This window comes from Schistocerca serialis, unplaced genomic scaffold (assembly GCF_023864345.2).
Source record: "Schistocerca serialis cubense isolate TAMUIC-IGC-003099 unplaced genomic scaffold, iqSchSeri2.2 HiC_scaffold_1116, whole genome shotgun sequence".
Lineage (NCBI taxonomy): Eukaryota > Metazoa > Arthropoda > Insecta > Orthoptera > Acrididae > Schistocerca > Schistocerca serialis.
This window is the reverse complement of record NW_026047311.1, coordinates 35,001-50,304: the sequence shown is the minus strand read 5'-3', so window position 1 is coordinate 50,304 and position 15,304 is coordinate 35,001. Positions and strand designations below refer to the sequence as shown.

General features: G+C 52.6%; 1 non-coding gene across 1 annotated transcript; it reads right to left on the bottom strand.

The window, feature by feature from the left end:
• Positions 1-1,937: 1,937 nt before the first annotated feature.
• LOC126431876 (5.8S ribosomal RNA) lies at positions 1,938-2,093 on the bottom strand. The gene has a single exon (XR_007577816.1). It is a non-coding gene; the product is annotated as a 5.8S ribosomal RNA (ribosomal RNA).
• Between the last annotated feature and the right edge of the window lie 13,211 nt (positions 2,094-15,304).

Here is a 15,304-nt window from a genome sequence, read left to right as displayed (position 1 = left end):
TCTGCGCCCACCGCCGCGACCCTCCTACTCGTCAGGGCTTCGCGGCCCGGCCGCAAGGACCGGCATGACTGCCAGACTGACGGCCGAGTATAGGCACGACGCTTCAGCGCCATCCATTTTCAGGGCTAGTTGCTTCGGCAGGTGAGTTGTTACACACTCCTTAGCGGATTCCGACTTCCATGGCCACCGTCCTGCTGTCTTAAGCAACCAACGCCTTTCATGGTTTCCCATGAGCGTCGATTCGGGCGCCTTAACTCGGCGTTTGGTTCATCCACAGCGCCAGTTCTGCTTACCAAAAGTGGCCCACTTGGCACTCCGATCCGAGTCGTTTGCTCGCGGCTTCAGCATATCAAGCAAGCCGGAGATCTCACCCATTTAAAGTTTGAGAATAGGTTGAGGTCGTTTCGGCCCCAGGCCTCTAATCATTCGCTTTACCGGAATGAGACTCGTACGAGCACCAGCTATCCTGAGGAAACTTCGGAGGGAACCAGCTACTAGATGGTTCGATTAGTCTTTCGCCCCTATACCCAGCTCCGACGATCGATTTGCACGTCAGAATCGCTACGGACCTCCATCAGGGTTTCCCCTGACTTCGTCCTGGCCAGGCATAGTTCACCATCTTTCGGGTCCCAACGTGTACGCTCTAGGTGCGCCTCACCTCGCAATGAGGACGAGACGCCCCGGGAGTGCGGAGGCCGCCGCCCCGTGAAGGGCGGGGAAGCCCATCCTCCCTCGGCCCGCGCAAGGCGAGACCTTCACTTTCATTACGCCTTTAGGTTTCGTACAGCCCCAATGACTCGCGCACATGTTAGACTCTTGGTCCGTGTTTCAAGACGGGTCGTGAAATTGTCCAAAGCTGAAGCGCCGCTGACGGGAGCGATTATTCCGCCCGAGAGCATCCCGAGCAACAGCGGCGCGGGTCCGGGGCCGGGCCAGGTAGGTCCGTCATCCGGGAAGAACCGCGCGCGCTTGCCGGGAGCCCGAGCGGCCCAAAGGGGCGAATCGACTCCTCAGATATACCGCCGGGCAGCAGCCAGGACACCGGGGCTCTGCCAACAGACGCGAACCGAGGCCCGCGGAAGGACAGGCTGCGCACCCGGGCCGTAGGCCGGCACCCAGCGGGGTCGCGACGTCCTACTAGGGGAGAGTGCGGCCCACCGCACACCGGAACGGCCCACCCCGCGGCGAGTGGAAAGGCAACCGGACACGACCCCGCCGCGGATTGCTCGCGCGGGGCGGCCGGCCCCATCTGCCGAGGGCGGAGGCCAGTGGCCGGATGGGCGTGAATCTCACCCGTTCGACCTTTCGGACTTCTCACGTTTACCCCAGAACGGTTTCACGTACTTTTGAACTCTCTCTTCAAAGTTCTTTTCACTTTCCCTCACGGTACTTGTTCGCTATCGGTCTCGTGGTCATATTTAGTCTCAGATGGAGTTTACCACCCACTTGGAGCTGCACTCTCAAGCAACCCGACTCGAAGGAGAGGTCCCGCCGACGCTCGCACCGGCCGCTACGGGCCTGGCACCCTCTACGGGCCGTGGCCTCATTCAGTTGGACTTGGCTCGGCGCGAGGCGTCGGGGTAGTGGACCCTCCCAAACACCACATGCCACGACAGGCGGCAGCCTGCGGGTTCGGTGCTGGACTCTTCCTGTTCGCTCGCCGCTACTGGGGGAATCCTTGTTAGTTTCTTTTCCTCCGCTTAGTAATATGCTTAAATTCAGCGGGTAGTCTCGCCTGCTCTGAGGTCGTTGTACGAGGTGTCGCACGCCACACCGCCAGCCGGCTGTGCACGCTACCGAGTAAGTACCGGTATGCGAACCGCCAGGCGACGGGCGCGCATCGCACGTTTAAGGAGGCGCGGCCGGCCCCACAGGCGGCCGCGACGCTCCCAGGTCTGCGAAGCGGGGCAAACGCCGCGCGCTTCAGTATACGTAGCCGACCCTCAGCCAGACGTGGCCCGGGAAACGGAATCCATGGACCGCAATGTGCGTTCGAAACGTCGATGTTCATGTGTCCTGCAGTTCACATGTCGACGCGCAATTTGCTGCGTTCTTCAACGACCCACGAGCCGAGTGATCCACCGTCCTGGGTGATCTTTTCTTAGTTTCCACTGTCTCTTTCAAGACAGTTGCATAGGCGGGACGTAGGCGTGTGGCGGCCCCTGTTCAAGCGTTCTGTGTCCAACGGCCTCACGGCCGATGGGCGTCGTACGGCTCCACACCGGAGCGGACAGGCAGTCGGGCGAAAGTCATTCAAAACCGGCGCCAGGCGCCAGGTGCCGCAGGCCAGCCGCTCCAGCGCTTCAGCGCTCGTACCACACAACATTGGCGTTAGTTTTGAGAAGCACGCGTGGTTCCGCACGCGGCGCACGGCTACTGCGAGCCGTACAGGTAGCGTGTTGCAGCGACACGACACGCACATCGAAAGACATGCAGTCTAGTCGTGTAATGATCCTCCGCAGGTTCACCTACGGAAACCTTGTTACGACTTTTACTTCCTCTAAATGATCAAGTTTGGTCATCTTTCCGGTAGCATCGGCAACGACAGAGTCAATGCCGCGTACCAGTCGAAGACCTCACTAAATCATTCAATCGGTAGTAGCGACGGGCGGTGTGTACAAAGGGCAGGGACGTAATCAACGCGAGCTTATGACTCGCGCTTACTGGGAATTCCTCGTTCATGGGGAACAATTGCAAGCCCCAATCCTAGCACGAAGGAGGTTCAGCGGGTTACCCCGACCTTTCGGCCTAGGAAGACACGCTGATTCCTTCAGTGTAGCGCGCGTGCGGCCAGAACATCTAAGGGCATCACAGACCTGTTATTGCTCAATCTCGTGCGGCTAGAAGCCGCCTGTCCCTCTAAGAAGAAAAGTAATCGCTGACAGCACGAAGGATGTCACGCGACTAGTTAGCAGGCTAGAGTCTCGTTCGTTATCGGAATTAACCAGACAAATCGCTCCACAACTAAGAACGGCCATGCACCACCACCCACCGAATCAAGAAAGAGCTATCAATCTGTCAATCCTTCCGGTGTCCGGGCCTGGTGAGGTTTCCCGTGTTGAGTCAAATTAAGTCCGCAGGCTCCACTCCTGGTGGTGCCCTTCCGTCAATTCCTTTAAGTTTCAGCTTTGCAACCATACTTCCCCCGGAACCCAAAAGCTTTGGTTTCCCGGAGGCTGCCCGCCGAGTCATCGGAGGAACTGCGGCGGATCGCTGGCTGGCATCGTTTATGGTTAGAACTAGGGCGGTATCTGATCGCCTTCGAACCTCTAACTTTCGTTCTTGATTAATGTTTCGCTTCTGTTCGTCTTGCGACGATCCAAGAATTTCACCTCTAACGTCGCAATACGAATGCCCCCGCCTGTCCCTATTAATCATTACCTCGGGTTCCGAAAACCAACAAAATAGAACCGAGGTCCTATTCCATTATTCCATGCACACAGTATTCAGGCGGGCTTGCCTGCTTTAAGCACTCTAATTTGTTCAAAGTAAACGTGCCGGCCCACCGAGACACTCACTCAAGAGCACCCTGGTAGGATTGCAACGGGGTCCGCCTCGGGACGCACGAGCACGCACGAGGCGCGTCGCACGCCTTCAGCTCGCCCCACCGGCAGGACGTCCCACGATACATGCCAGTTAAACACCGACGGGCGGTGAACCAACAGCGTGGGACACAAATCCAACTACGAGCTTTTTAACCGCAACAACTTTAATATACGCTATTGGAGCTGGAATTACCGCGGCTGCTGGCACCAGACTTGCCCTCCAATAGATACTCGTTAAAGGATTTAAAGTGTACTCATTCCGATTACGGGGCCTCGGATGAGTCCCGTATCGTTATTTTTCGTCACTACCTCCCCGTGCCGGGAGTGGGTAATTTGCGCGCCTGCTGCCTTCCTTGGATGTGGTAGCCGTTTCTCAGGCTCCCTCTCCGGAATCGAACCCTGATTCCCCGTTACCCGTTACAACCATGGTAGGCGCAGAACCTACCATCGACAGTTGATAAGGCAGACATTTGAAAGATGCGTCGCCGGTACGAGGACCGTGCGATCAGCCCAAAGTTATTCAGAGTCACCAAGGCAAACGGACCGGACGAGCCGACCGATTGGTTTTGATCTAATAAAAGCGTCCCTTCCATCTCTGGTCGGGACTCTGTTTTTTTTTTTTTTTTTTTTTTTTTTTTTTTTTTTTAAAAAAAAAACTTTATTAACACAATACATTACAACTTTATAATAATACAAAAGATAACCCACCACCTTAATAATTAGTGGGTCTATGTATTATACTACTTCTAAATACAGCAAGTTCTACTTTTTAGTATTTCAACTGGCTAACTTATGGACAAGGTTAATCTGCTAGACTATCCTACTATTCTGTTATATTCTGCAGCGATTACAGGTGTGCCAGTTGGTATTACAAACCTACTATTGTGAGGCCTGCTCACTGAGCTAAACCCATGTGAGCGTGCCCCTGGCACTGGGCTGGCCAAGTCTGTTTTTTTCGCTGCAGTCCCTATTTGTTAGTGTTGTTAGTGTTCTAAATTTACTACTACTAATAATGATGGTTCTAAGTCTAAGTTGAGTGCAATTGTCGTAGCCTGGTGGGTGATGCACTCGCTGTCCTGGTCCAGTAGTGCGGCGGATTCCAGTCAATGGAGACTGGCCTGCTCCGCACCCGGCGGTATGGCGAGTACATCTTGGTCTAATCCGGGTTGATATCATCTTTCTTGATTTCTTAGGAATTCTCGCAAAACCTTATGTGATACCTCGTTTGCCAATTTATTAAGGATACTAAAGGTATCGGCACGTCGTATCAGGGCATAAGTGTCGTGATCTGGTAATTGCGATCGCAGGTCATGCGCCACATCATCATATAACGGGCAGTTGTATATGATATGTTCCGGTGTTCCGTCCTGAGCACCACAGTCACACGCTGGTGTAGCTCTTTTTCCAAACCGACATAAGTATGTCGGATATGGTCCATGTCCCGTGAGAAAGTGCAATAGTCCCCTGCTTGGCTCGAAGTAGGTCATCCCAAGTCGTTCCCTGATGTTTGGCAGCAACTGAAAGACCCTCCTGCCAGCTTCTTCGTTCTCCCAAGATATTTGCCATAACTCTTCCCCTCTTATCTTTATGGCAGGTTTATTTCCTACCTGGACCCCTAATATTTCCCTTGTCTTATCTGTTTTACCCTTAGTCACCCAGTACCATGCGGCCTGTTCCCTTATTTTTATATCTAACGGGCATAATCCCATTAACACCAATAGAGCCCCCCCAGGTGTCGTTCTGTAGGCACCTACGGACCGCATTATCATGTTTCTTTGCACTCTTCTCACGGCCATGGCCGGCATCACCCTCGTGAGTCTGTGGGCCCAGACCCCACACGCATAACCTACTATTGATGAAAGGATGCTATTGTGATATAATTTGATAAGAGCAGGTGGCAGGTGAAATCTTTTATGACCAATGTTGATGAGGTTGTTTAAGGTTTCTATTGCGCGTAGTGTAATGGTTTCGATATGAGATGTGTAATTCCATTTTTCATCAATTATTACTCCAAGGTATCGCGCTTCGCGACGCCGAAGAACTGGAATTCCATCAATCCTTACTGTGGGATTCCTAACTAGGCTGCCTTTTAAAAGAAGGTATGTTGACTTATTTGGTGCAACCTTCATTTTGGCTTGTTGACACCATTCAGCAAGTATGTTTATTGCCCTTTCTACTTTTGGTTCAAGTTCTTCTCGGCTACGGCCGCCGACCAACAGGAGGAGGTCGTCCGCGTAGGCTATCACGTCTAGCACGTCCTCGCAGAGTTGTAGGTTTTCTAACAATGGCTCTACATTTACGTCCCAAAAGAGTGGCCCCAGTACGGAGCCCTGGGGACACCCCTTCGTAATGGTCTTGCTTATTTTGTCGCTAGGCGATGATAACCAGACCTCCCTGTCCATGCAATAGCTCCTGAGACAGCCATAGAGGGGCCCTGGGCACTCCTTCTCACGCAAGCGGGAGAAGAGCGAGGGCCACCACAGGTTGTCAAAGGCGCCACTGATGTCCACCATGATGCCAACCACGTATTTGTGTGGGGCAGAGCCACAGACCTCAGCCGCCAGGGCGATTGCGTCAGACGCCGATCGCCCCGGCCGAAAGCCGAATTGCCTATCGCTCATCCCACACAAAGTTCTGTGTGCAGTCAGTCTGTCAGCCAACAGCTTCTCTAACAGTTTCCCCATGATGTCTAGGAGACATATTGGTCTATAGGACTTTGGCTCCATAGGATCTTTGTCCTTGCCCTTCTTAATGATAACCATATTCGCCCTTTTCCATATCTTAGGGAATTTACCTACCCTGAGACATTCATTGTATAACCCTGTAAGAGGTGCTATTAGCTGCGGGGCGAGGAACTGTATCACCTCCGCTACTATACCATCTGGTCCTGGTGCTTTCCCCTTTTTTTAACGATTTTATTTTCACAGCAATTTCTTCTTCAGAAAAAGGGTACACCCGGGTGTTGTTGGTGTACTCCTGCTGGTCTGCCCTACGGATTTGCTGCTGGGTCTCTGTTTCCCCGTCTTCCTCATCATCTGGAAGCAGAGTCCTCAGGAGGACCTCAGCGGTCTCCCGCCAGGACTCTGTAGTTCTTCCAGCCTCTCTGAGAGTGGAGAGGACTGCCGGGGACCTTATCTTCTCTCTGACCAACTTGTAGGGAATTCCCCACGGGTCAGTTTCGAGTTGTCTGAGTACATAATCCTCCCAGCTACTCATTCTAACCTGTTTTAATTCCTTCTGGAATGCTTCCTTTGTTTCTCTATATTGCTGCAACCAATATTGTTTTTCGGGCCAGATGGCACATCGCTGGTAATACCTCCTCGCCCGTCGGACAGACTGGCGCAGACGTTCGAGGTCAGCAGTCCATGGCGATGGAGAGGCCGCTACGGCCCTTCTCCTAGTTGGAACAGCAGCTTTTACCGCCCTAACCACTGATCCCACCAGTTCCTCGGCGTACCTATCCACGTCCAGGTCACCCTCGGGCAATGGAGGAATACTACACTCTCGAGCCAGACGTTCCCAGTTGGTTTTATTATAGTTATATTGTACTTCCCACCCCAGGTCCCAGCGGCACTCTTCTTGACTGAGTTGAAAAACAATTAAATTGTGGTCACTTGTGGTGACTTGGTCCTTAACTCTCCAATTATGTATGTTACTACTGATGTTGGATGTGGCCAGGGTGACGTCGATGTTGGTCCCTAAACCGCCTCCACCTGTATAGGTGGGGGGATTTCCTGGTTTGTTGGCCACGACAAGCTGCTGGGCCATGATAAACTCCTCAGCCTTTCCGCCATTTGCGTCTCTGGTGCCGCTGAACCATAGGGGGGATTTCGCATTTATATCTGCCGTGATAATGACTCTTTTGCCTTGTAATAACGTGGTAGTTTCCGCAAGATGATCTAGGTGATCCTCAAAATTCCCTCCGTACTGGAAGTACATGTTTACTATGAAGACCAGGCCGAGAGGCGTTTGTAATTCCACCACGTTACAGTGGCTGTTTGACAACTGTGTTATTGTTGTTGCTCTTAGTCCTTTGTTTGTGATGATTACTATTGCTTGGGGTTCTTCCCCGTTGGAAATGACTTGCCAGGAGGCTGACATGAAGGGGATTTGCCCAGCTCGAGAGTATGGCTCCTGTAGACAGATTACATCCAGTCTCAGCTCCTCCACTATTCTCCGCAGCTCCTGCATGACAAGGCGGCTATTGTGGGTGTTAATTTGACCAATTACGACTTTTGGTTGCATTATGGGAAGTATGTATGAAAATTACATTCGGGCCAAGGTTTGTTCCAGTTTGATGCAATCCGGCCATTGGCCAGGACAGACTGTGCATATATTTCGTCTAGCACGAATTTTTCCCCTCTCCTTGCAAACACTTTTATAAGTAAGTCACGCAGGGCTCCGAAATCAGTGGGGAGGTTCATTGACCTTAGCTGTATTCTGTCTACAGCCTCCATTGTGGAGAAAGTGACCCTTCTTCCGTATTTATGCCCTACGCGCACGACGTGCCGAAGTGCTGTAGTGAGGATGGCCGGCTGCTCCAGGCGGGAAAGCTGCATAGCGAATTCTAAGTTCGGGTAAATTCTCCTAGGGTCTACTCCTGTGAGTCTTGATGTTGTTGTCTCCATTTGTGTGGTACTTGTAACAGAGCTATCCTGTAGAATTTCTGTAGGGGTGATGTCTTGTGTAGGGGTGGCGGTGTTTGTGTCTTGGAGTCTTGAGTCCTCAGGTGGCGTGCGGGTGCTTAGTGTTGTTGTGGGGGGTTGCCTCGTTGTTACTGATCGGGCAATAAAGTTTGCCGCTTCAGGGTTGAGTGTGGAAGTGACATGTGGAGGATCAGAATTACAAGGGTCAAGCTGTCTGGTTGTGTCTTTTGTGGGAGTTTTTTGTTTGTCTGCTTCATCTGCTAGTTCTGTTTGTGTACTTACACTTCTCATAGTTATTTCTTTGATGTTCTGTGTTTGATTTATGAATTGTTTGAATTTTCGTGCTCTTTCGGCATCTCTTCTTTGTTTGCTCGGTGATTTTCTTTTCCTAGGTGTCCTGTTTCTACTTACAGCGTCAGCCATAATCGGTTCTGGCTATTAAGCGCTGTTCTAACATTTTATAGGTAGGACAGTTTCTGCCAGATGCCCCGCAGGACTTTTTCCCTCTACGTGTACATGGGACGCAAACATTTGTTCTACTACAGTTCTTTCTTAAGTGATCTTCAGAACCACACCTGGAGCAAGCCGGTTTCCTAGTGCAGTATTTGTGTATATGGTCAATATCTGCGCAGTTGTGGCAACGAGGTACCACCAGGAAGTCCTTTACATTTATTGCATGAAAGCCGATGTATACCTTGCCCATAGTTGTCAATCTTTTCCAGAGAGCCCCTGAAACCTCTGCCACATGGTGGACCACATCTCGATCCCTCGGTCCTGTCCTAAATCTTAATTTAAAATCCTTCATGAAAGTCTCAATGTTCATGTCATCTAGGTTTTGTTGATATAAGGTGTCACAAATGTCTTCGTTGGTCAGTGAGACTGGAACATCGTATAAGATGACCAGTGGGTTCCTCTTTCGTGGGGGCTCGCATCGGACTGACTTACAGAGTTTCTGATTTGCCAGAATCTTGTCTTTATCCTCCTCTGTGGCAACATCTACGATAACCACATTTTTAGTTGCCTTAACTCTATTAATCTTTATTTTGTCTTTAGCTGGATTTATTGTAGTTGCAAAGACCTCCTGAACTTTCTTAATGTCCTGTCCTGGGAGTGGTCGCAGAAAGACCGCTGTGTCAGGTCGTTTCGACACTCTCGCAATCGTATCCTTGGTAGATTGTGTCTTTGTTGCCGCTTGCGCTGCAACAGCAGCCCATGACTTTGTTGGCTGCTTCCTAAGTCTATCATTTTCCTTCTCTAGCTCCTCTATCCTGCCCTCTAATTTGGCACTTGCAATTGACCATGCCGCCAGTTCATTTTTGATTGTTTGAACGGCTGCTTGACTAATTTTGCCATTCTTTACATTTTGGTCTATAAATTGGCTTAGCCTCATAAATCGTTCTGTCGTGGTTTCCTCCGTCGCTTGATTCAGGCCATCTTGTGGCGAGAAATCAGCTAGCATAGAAGCCCGCGAGGGCGCACTCGATTCGCTTGTCTCTTCTGTAGCCATCATTCCAGTTTGACAAGCGAAAAAATTGGGAGCCACGTCTCTTACCCCGGACCGGCTCCTCTGGCATGGGGGGGGACTAAGTGCAGCTCGTCCACCGGCCTCGCCCCTAGACCAAGGACTCCTCAGAGCTGCCAGGTTCAGCGCGCCGTTTCCAGCGCACTGGTCCTCTTCGACAAACTAGCCACCTCCGATTTCACCTATCTCGCACCGGCAAGTATGCCCCGCACTCCGGGGAGGCGGATGCACCTCCCGCCCTTCGCCCCCTACTGGCCCGAGTTTCCACCTGACGGCCAAGGACCCACTCCTACTCAGGTGGCGGGCCGGTCACCCAGTCGTTCGGGGGTCTGGACCCATCTAACCTCACCCAGGTTGTGTTACCACCTCCTGGGCTTGGCGGAACACGCCTCGGAAGACCAGAGGCGCGGCGAAGCACACTTGCCGACTTGGGGCAGGATCCCACGACGGCAAACCAGCCACCGGCGTGAGGACACAGCTGGTGTGGTGTCCTCTTTGCGCAGCTCCCCCTGCGCCACGCACCCTTTGCTTTCGCTTTGGGTTGGGGGCGTTTAACGTCCTACCTTGACGGGAGTTTAACGTCCTTCCTTGACACAACGACAACCCTCACCTTTCCACAGCCCGGAGATGTTATGAGAAGATGATGATGTTGAAAGAATGATGGAATGGCCCGGGTCTTATGTTGTGGAGTTTGACATCATCGAGACGGTGCGGCACTCAAACCCGAGTTACGTTCCCCGGAGGGCCTCCACACGTACTGGGGGATCATGGCCGACCATGTCTCACCCACCGCTTTTGATAATTCACGGTGGGCCAGTGCGGATCGGTGAGGATTGCACCCAGTTAAGGGCTAGCCTTTTAACGTCATGCATGGACGGCCCTTCCCGTGTTAGCTTCACCCCATCTAGGGGGCTACTGAGCGCCGGGGCCACGTCAAGGCCACGGGATAGGACATTACGGTCCCCGCCCCACTCAGGTTCCTCTGAGCCACAGAGCACTTCAGACAGTCTGAAGGTTTCCGGGAATCAGAGGGTCTCCTGGCGGTTTTAACCCAGTTTCGGAAGGCAACACACCTTCCCCAGGTGGCGCCACGCAGACCGCTTTCCCGTGCGTCGGGACTCTGTTTGCATGTATTAGCTCTAGAATTACCACAGTTATCCAAGTAACGTGGGTACGATCTAAGGAACCATAACTGATTTAATGAGCCATTCGCGGTTTCACCTTAATGCGGCTTGTACTGAGACATGCATGGCTTAATCTTTGAGACAAGCATATGACTACTGGCAGGATCAACCAGGGAGCTGCGTCAACTAGAGCTGAGCAGCCGGCCGCCCGGGAGTGTGTCCCGGGGGCCCGCGCGAACACGCAAGCGTCCGCTCAATTATTCTGCAAACAGGAGGAGGCTGAGCTCCCCTGCACCATACACCTCGAAACCCTCACAGGTCCCGGCGGCGCGCAGCGCCGTCCTAAGTACTTGGTCGGGTTCGAGAGAGGCGCAATCGCCCGGGGTTTGGCGAGTAGACGCTTTAGGTGCGACCACCCGTGCTCCCAACTGAGCTTGCCGCTGCCGACAGAGGCCCGGGAGCGTGCTGTCGTGGCATTGCCGGCGGGAGACAACACGCGCCACCTACGGTGACCGGCAGCTCCAACGCCAGCGCCACAGAAGGACAAAAGCCCCACTTGGGTGCCGAAGCGAACTCTCCCAGCACAGCGCACGCGCCAACACGTCCGCACAGCTGCGATACAAACCACCTGCGAGAACCGCAGAGGCGACCGAGCAGCAGACGGCGTCGCGGCGCCGAGCGCCGGGCGGCGGCGCATCCTCAGCGCACACAGTCCTCAATCGGACCAGCACACTGCAGATGTTCACCGCGCTTCGCACCGGGCCCGCGAGGACCTACTTTGGCCGCACGGCGCCGCGTGCAGGGTGCGCCGGCGCGCAGCTGCGCCGCCTGCCGCCTCCGTCGGCCGGCGCGCCTGCCACTGGCCGCCCCCACCAGCCGGCTGTAGCGCGTGCGCCCACGCACCGCGCGGCCAGCACGCCGGGAGGCCCCCCCTCACCGGCCGGGGACGGTCCCACCCAGCCACCGCCGCGTATCGCTTCACACCCAGATGCCATTCACGTTCGTGGGCATGGTGGGTATCGCTGGAACAACCGGTTGGTAGCTCAACCGATCGTCGCCATCACTGATTCACCTCTAGCGAGAACAACCGCACCACAACGGTTTACCAGTTGTTCATTTGCGTAACGTCACCAGCAAACGTAGGCGTCCATCGCCATTTGCAAATTCAACGATTGTTGCATGCCTGTGTCAGGTGTCACGACACACTATGTCTGCCCACATACACGCAACAACATGTGCACGCTTCGCGAACACGTGGAAGGTGGCCCCCGTACGTATGCGATGTCCATTGCGCGAACGACTGTCAACCGGCCTCTGTCGCATGTCGCAGATGTGGAACGCAGTGCACCATGCTATCACGGTGTGTGAGAAGAGACGACTACGTCTGACAACACGCGCCACTACATCAACAGACGGCTCATGCTGATCGCCATCCAGGGCATACCACACTGCAATCCAGCTCTTATAGGGAGACGACACGTAGCTGAGTGCACAACATTTGGACCGCATGGTTCGCCGTTGTTGGCGCAGTCGTTGTACGGTCACATGTACCACGATGTATCATTCAGTACATGAGGACCAATGTGCAGTACAGTGTGTGATTTGGACGTACAACATCAGCGGACAGTTGACACAGGCCGTACCACAGCGTAGGCTAAGTGCTTCGCCATGCGAATGCCAATGAACAACTGCAAATGCCAATGAACAACTGCAAAGGGCATTGAGCATGTACGTCCTGCTGCCATCCACATTACAGTGTATAGCTGCAAGGTGTTTAACATGAAGCGATACACTGGGGACCGGGCAGAGCGAGTAGCAAACTATATTGCGGGGGTTGCAGTTAGGCAACACTACACTAATTTAACGCGTCGTATGACAATTACAGAGCAGGTTAAGGCCCAACGTGTGTTGGGTTAAGGCCCAACGTGTGTTGGGTTAAGGCCCAACGTGTGTTGGGTTAAGGCCCAACGTGTGTTGGGTTAAGGCCCAACGTGTGTTGGGTTAAGGCCCAACGTGTGTTGGGTTAAGGCCCAACGTGTGTTGGGTTAAGGCCCAACGTGTGTTGGGTTAAGGCCCAACGTGTGTTGGGTTAAGGCCCAACGTGTGTTGGGTTAAGGCCCAACGTGTGTTGGGTTAAGGCCCAACGTGTGTTGGGTTAAGGCCCAACGTGTGTTGGGTTAAGGCCCAACGTGTGTTGGGTTAAGGCCCAACGTGTGTTGGGTTAAGGCCCAACGTGTGTTGGGTTAAGGCCCAACGTGTGTTGGGTTAAGGCCCAACGTGTGTTGGGTTAAGGCCCAACGTGTGTTGGGTTAAGGCCCAACATAGGTTGGGTTAAGGCCCAACATAGGTTGGGTTAAGGCCCAACATAGGTTGGGTTAAGGCGCAACATAGGTTGGGTTAAGGCGCAACATAGGTTGGGTTAAGGCGCAACATAGGTTGGGTTAAGGCGCAACATAGGTTGGGTTAAGGCGCAACATAGGTTGGGTTAAGGCGCAACATAGGTTGGGTTAAGGCGCAACATAGGTTGGGTTAAGGCCCAACATAGGTTGGGTTAAGGCGCAACATAGGTTGGGTTAAGGCGCAACATAGGTTGGGTTAAGGCGCAACATAGGTTGGGTTAAGGCGCAACATAGGTTGGGTTAAGGCGCAACATAGGTTGGGTTAAGGCGCAACATAGGTTGGGTTAAGGCGCAACATAGGTTAGGTTAAGGCGCAACATAGGTTAGGTTAAGGCGCAACATAGGTTAGGTTAAGGCGCAACATAGGTTAGGTTAAGGCGCAACATAGGTTAGGTTAAGGCGCAACATAGGTTAGGTTAAGGCGCAACATAGGTTAGGTTAAGGCGCAACATAGGTTAGGTTAAGGCGCAACATAGGTTAGGTTAAGGCGCAACATAGGTTAGGTTAAGGCGCAACATAGGTTAGGTTAAGGCGCAACATAGGTTAGGTTAAGGCGCAACATAGGTTAGGTTAAGGCGCAACATAGGTTAGGTTAAGGCGCAACATAGGTTAGGTTAAGGCGCAACATAGGTTAGGTTAAGGCGCAACATAGGTTAGGTTAAGGCGCAACATAGGTTAGGTTAAGGCGCAACATAGGTTAGGTTAAGGCGCAACATAGGTTAGGTTAAGGCGCAACATAGGTTAGGTTAAGGCGCAACATAGGTTAGGTTAAGGCGCAACATAGGTTAGGTTAAGGCGCAACATAGGTTAGGTTAAGGCGCAACATAGGTTAGGTTAAGGCGCAACATAGGTTAGGTTAAGGCGCAACATAGGTTAGGTTAAGGCGCAACATAGGTTAGGTTGAGGCACAATATAGGTTAGGTTGAGGTACCGTATAGGTTAGGTTAAGGTACAGTATAGTTTAGGTTAAGGTACAGTATAGTTTAGGTTAAGGTACAGTATAGTTTAGGTTAAGGTACAGTATAGTTTAGGTTAAGGTACAGTATAGTTTAGGTTAAGGTACAGTATAGTTTAGGTTAAGGTACACATTGTTGTATGGAAAGGTGTAATGGGGGGGGGGGGGGGGGGCGGCCGGTCGGTTTGTTGATTGTGATTATAGTAAGTGGATGCCTGCGGCATCATCTGATTTGCCACGTCAGGATGCACCTTTGGCTCATGACAGGCGGCGCTCCGATTCCATGCTTGTGGCAGACCTGTGTCTTTCATTCCTGCCATTGTTTGTGTGCTGTGAGAGGAGGCAGTATTGTGATGTTGGGTGCACCCCTGTGTAGGACATGTGTGGGTGTTGGTGGCTTAGCTGAGCAATGGTGGTTGTCGGGGGGGTGGGATATTCCGTTTTCTGAGTGGACCTCCCAGTCTGGTTATGACAGTGTGGATTGTCTCATGTGGCGGAGAGGATGCACTGGGTGTTGTTCCATGCTGGTGCTTACATATTGTCTGTGTGCGTGTTACAGGCGGAGAGTAGTGCGTGATAAGAGTGTGTGGCTGCCGTGTGGTTGTGATTGTGAGCAGAGTCTTTCAGCATGTATACGGACAGTTGTATATATTATCTGTATTCTGATGGGTCTATGTATTACTAATCAGCGCCGTGTATACGTTTAATCCGGTTCCAGTCGAAACTGTTGTATCTCTGTACATTAGTGACACGGCGAGCGCGCTATGTAGCTACTCGTCTCGGCAGCTTCCACCGGTGTATGGCAAATGATTATAAGCAATGAGTCGAGTCGTCAATACCGATAGTGTGACGTCACATGTCTGGGGTGGGGGACGCTGCGCCCTTCCGGTGGGTCATGGCCTAGAAAGACGCTCCCCACGCAGGGGGGCTTGGACTGTCATAAACTCTTCCGAGTAATATACTTGCCGTACGTTTTTGCGACTGCGAGTGCAACGCCCACCGGTACCGACATGGATGGAGCGCCTCCTAGCTGACCGCTCAGCATCGGCATTCGTACAGAGAGCAACGCGATCGCGTCTCTAGCTCGTAACTGGTACAGCTCGCAGCTCATGT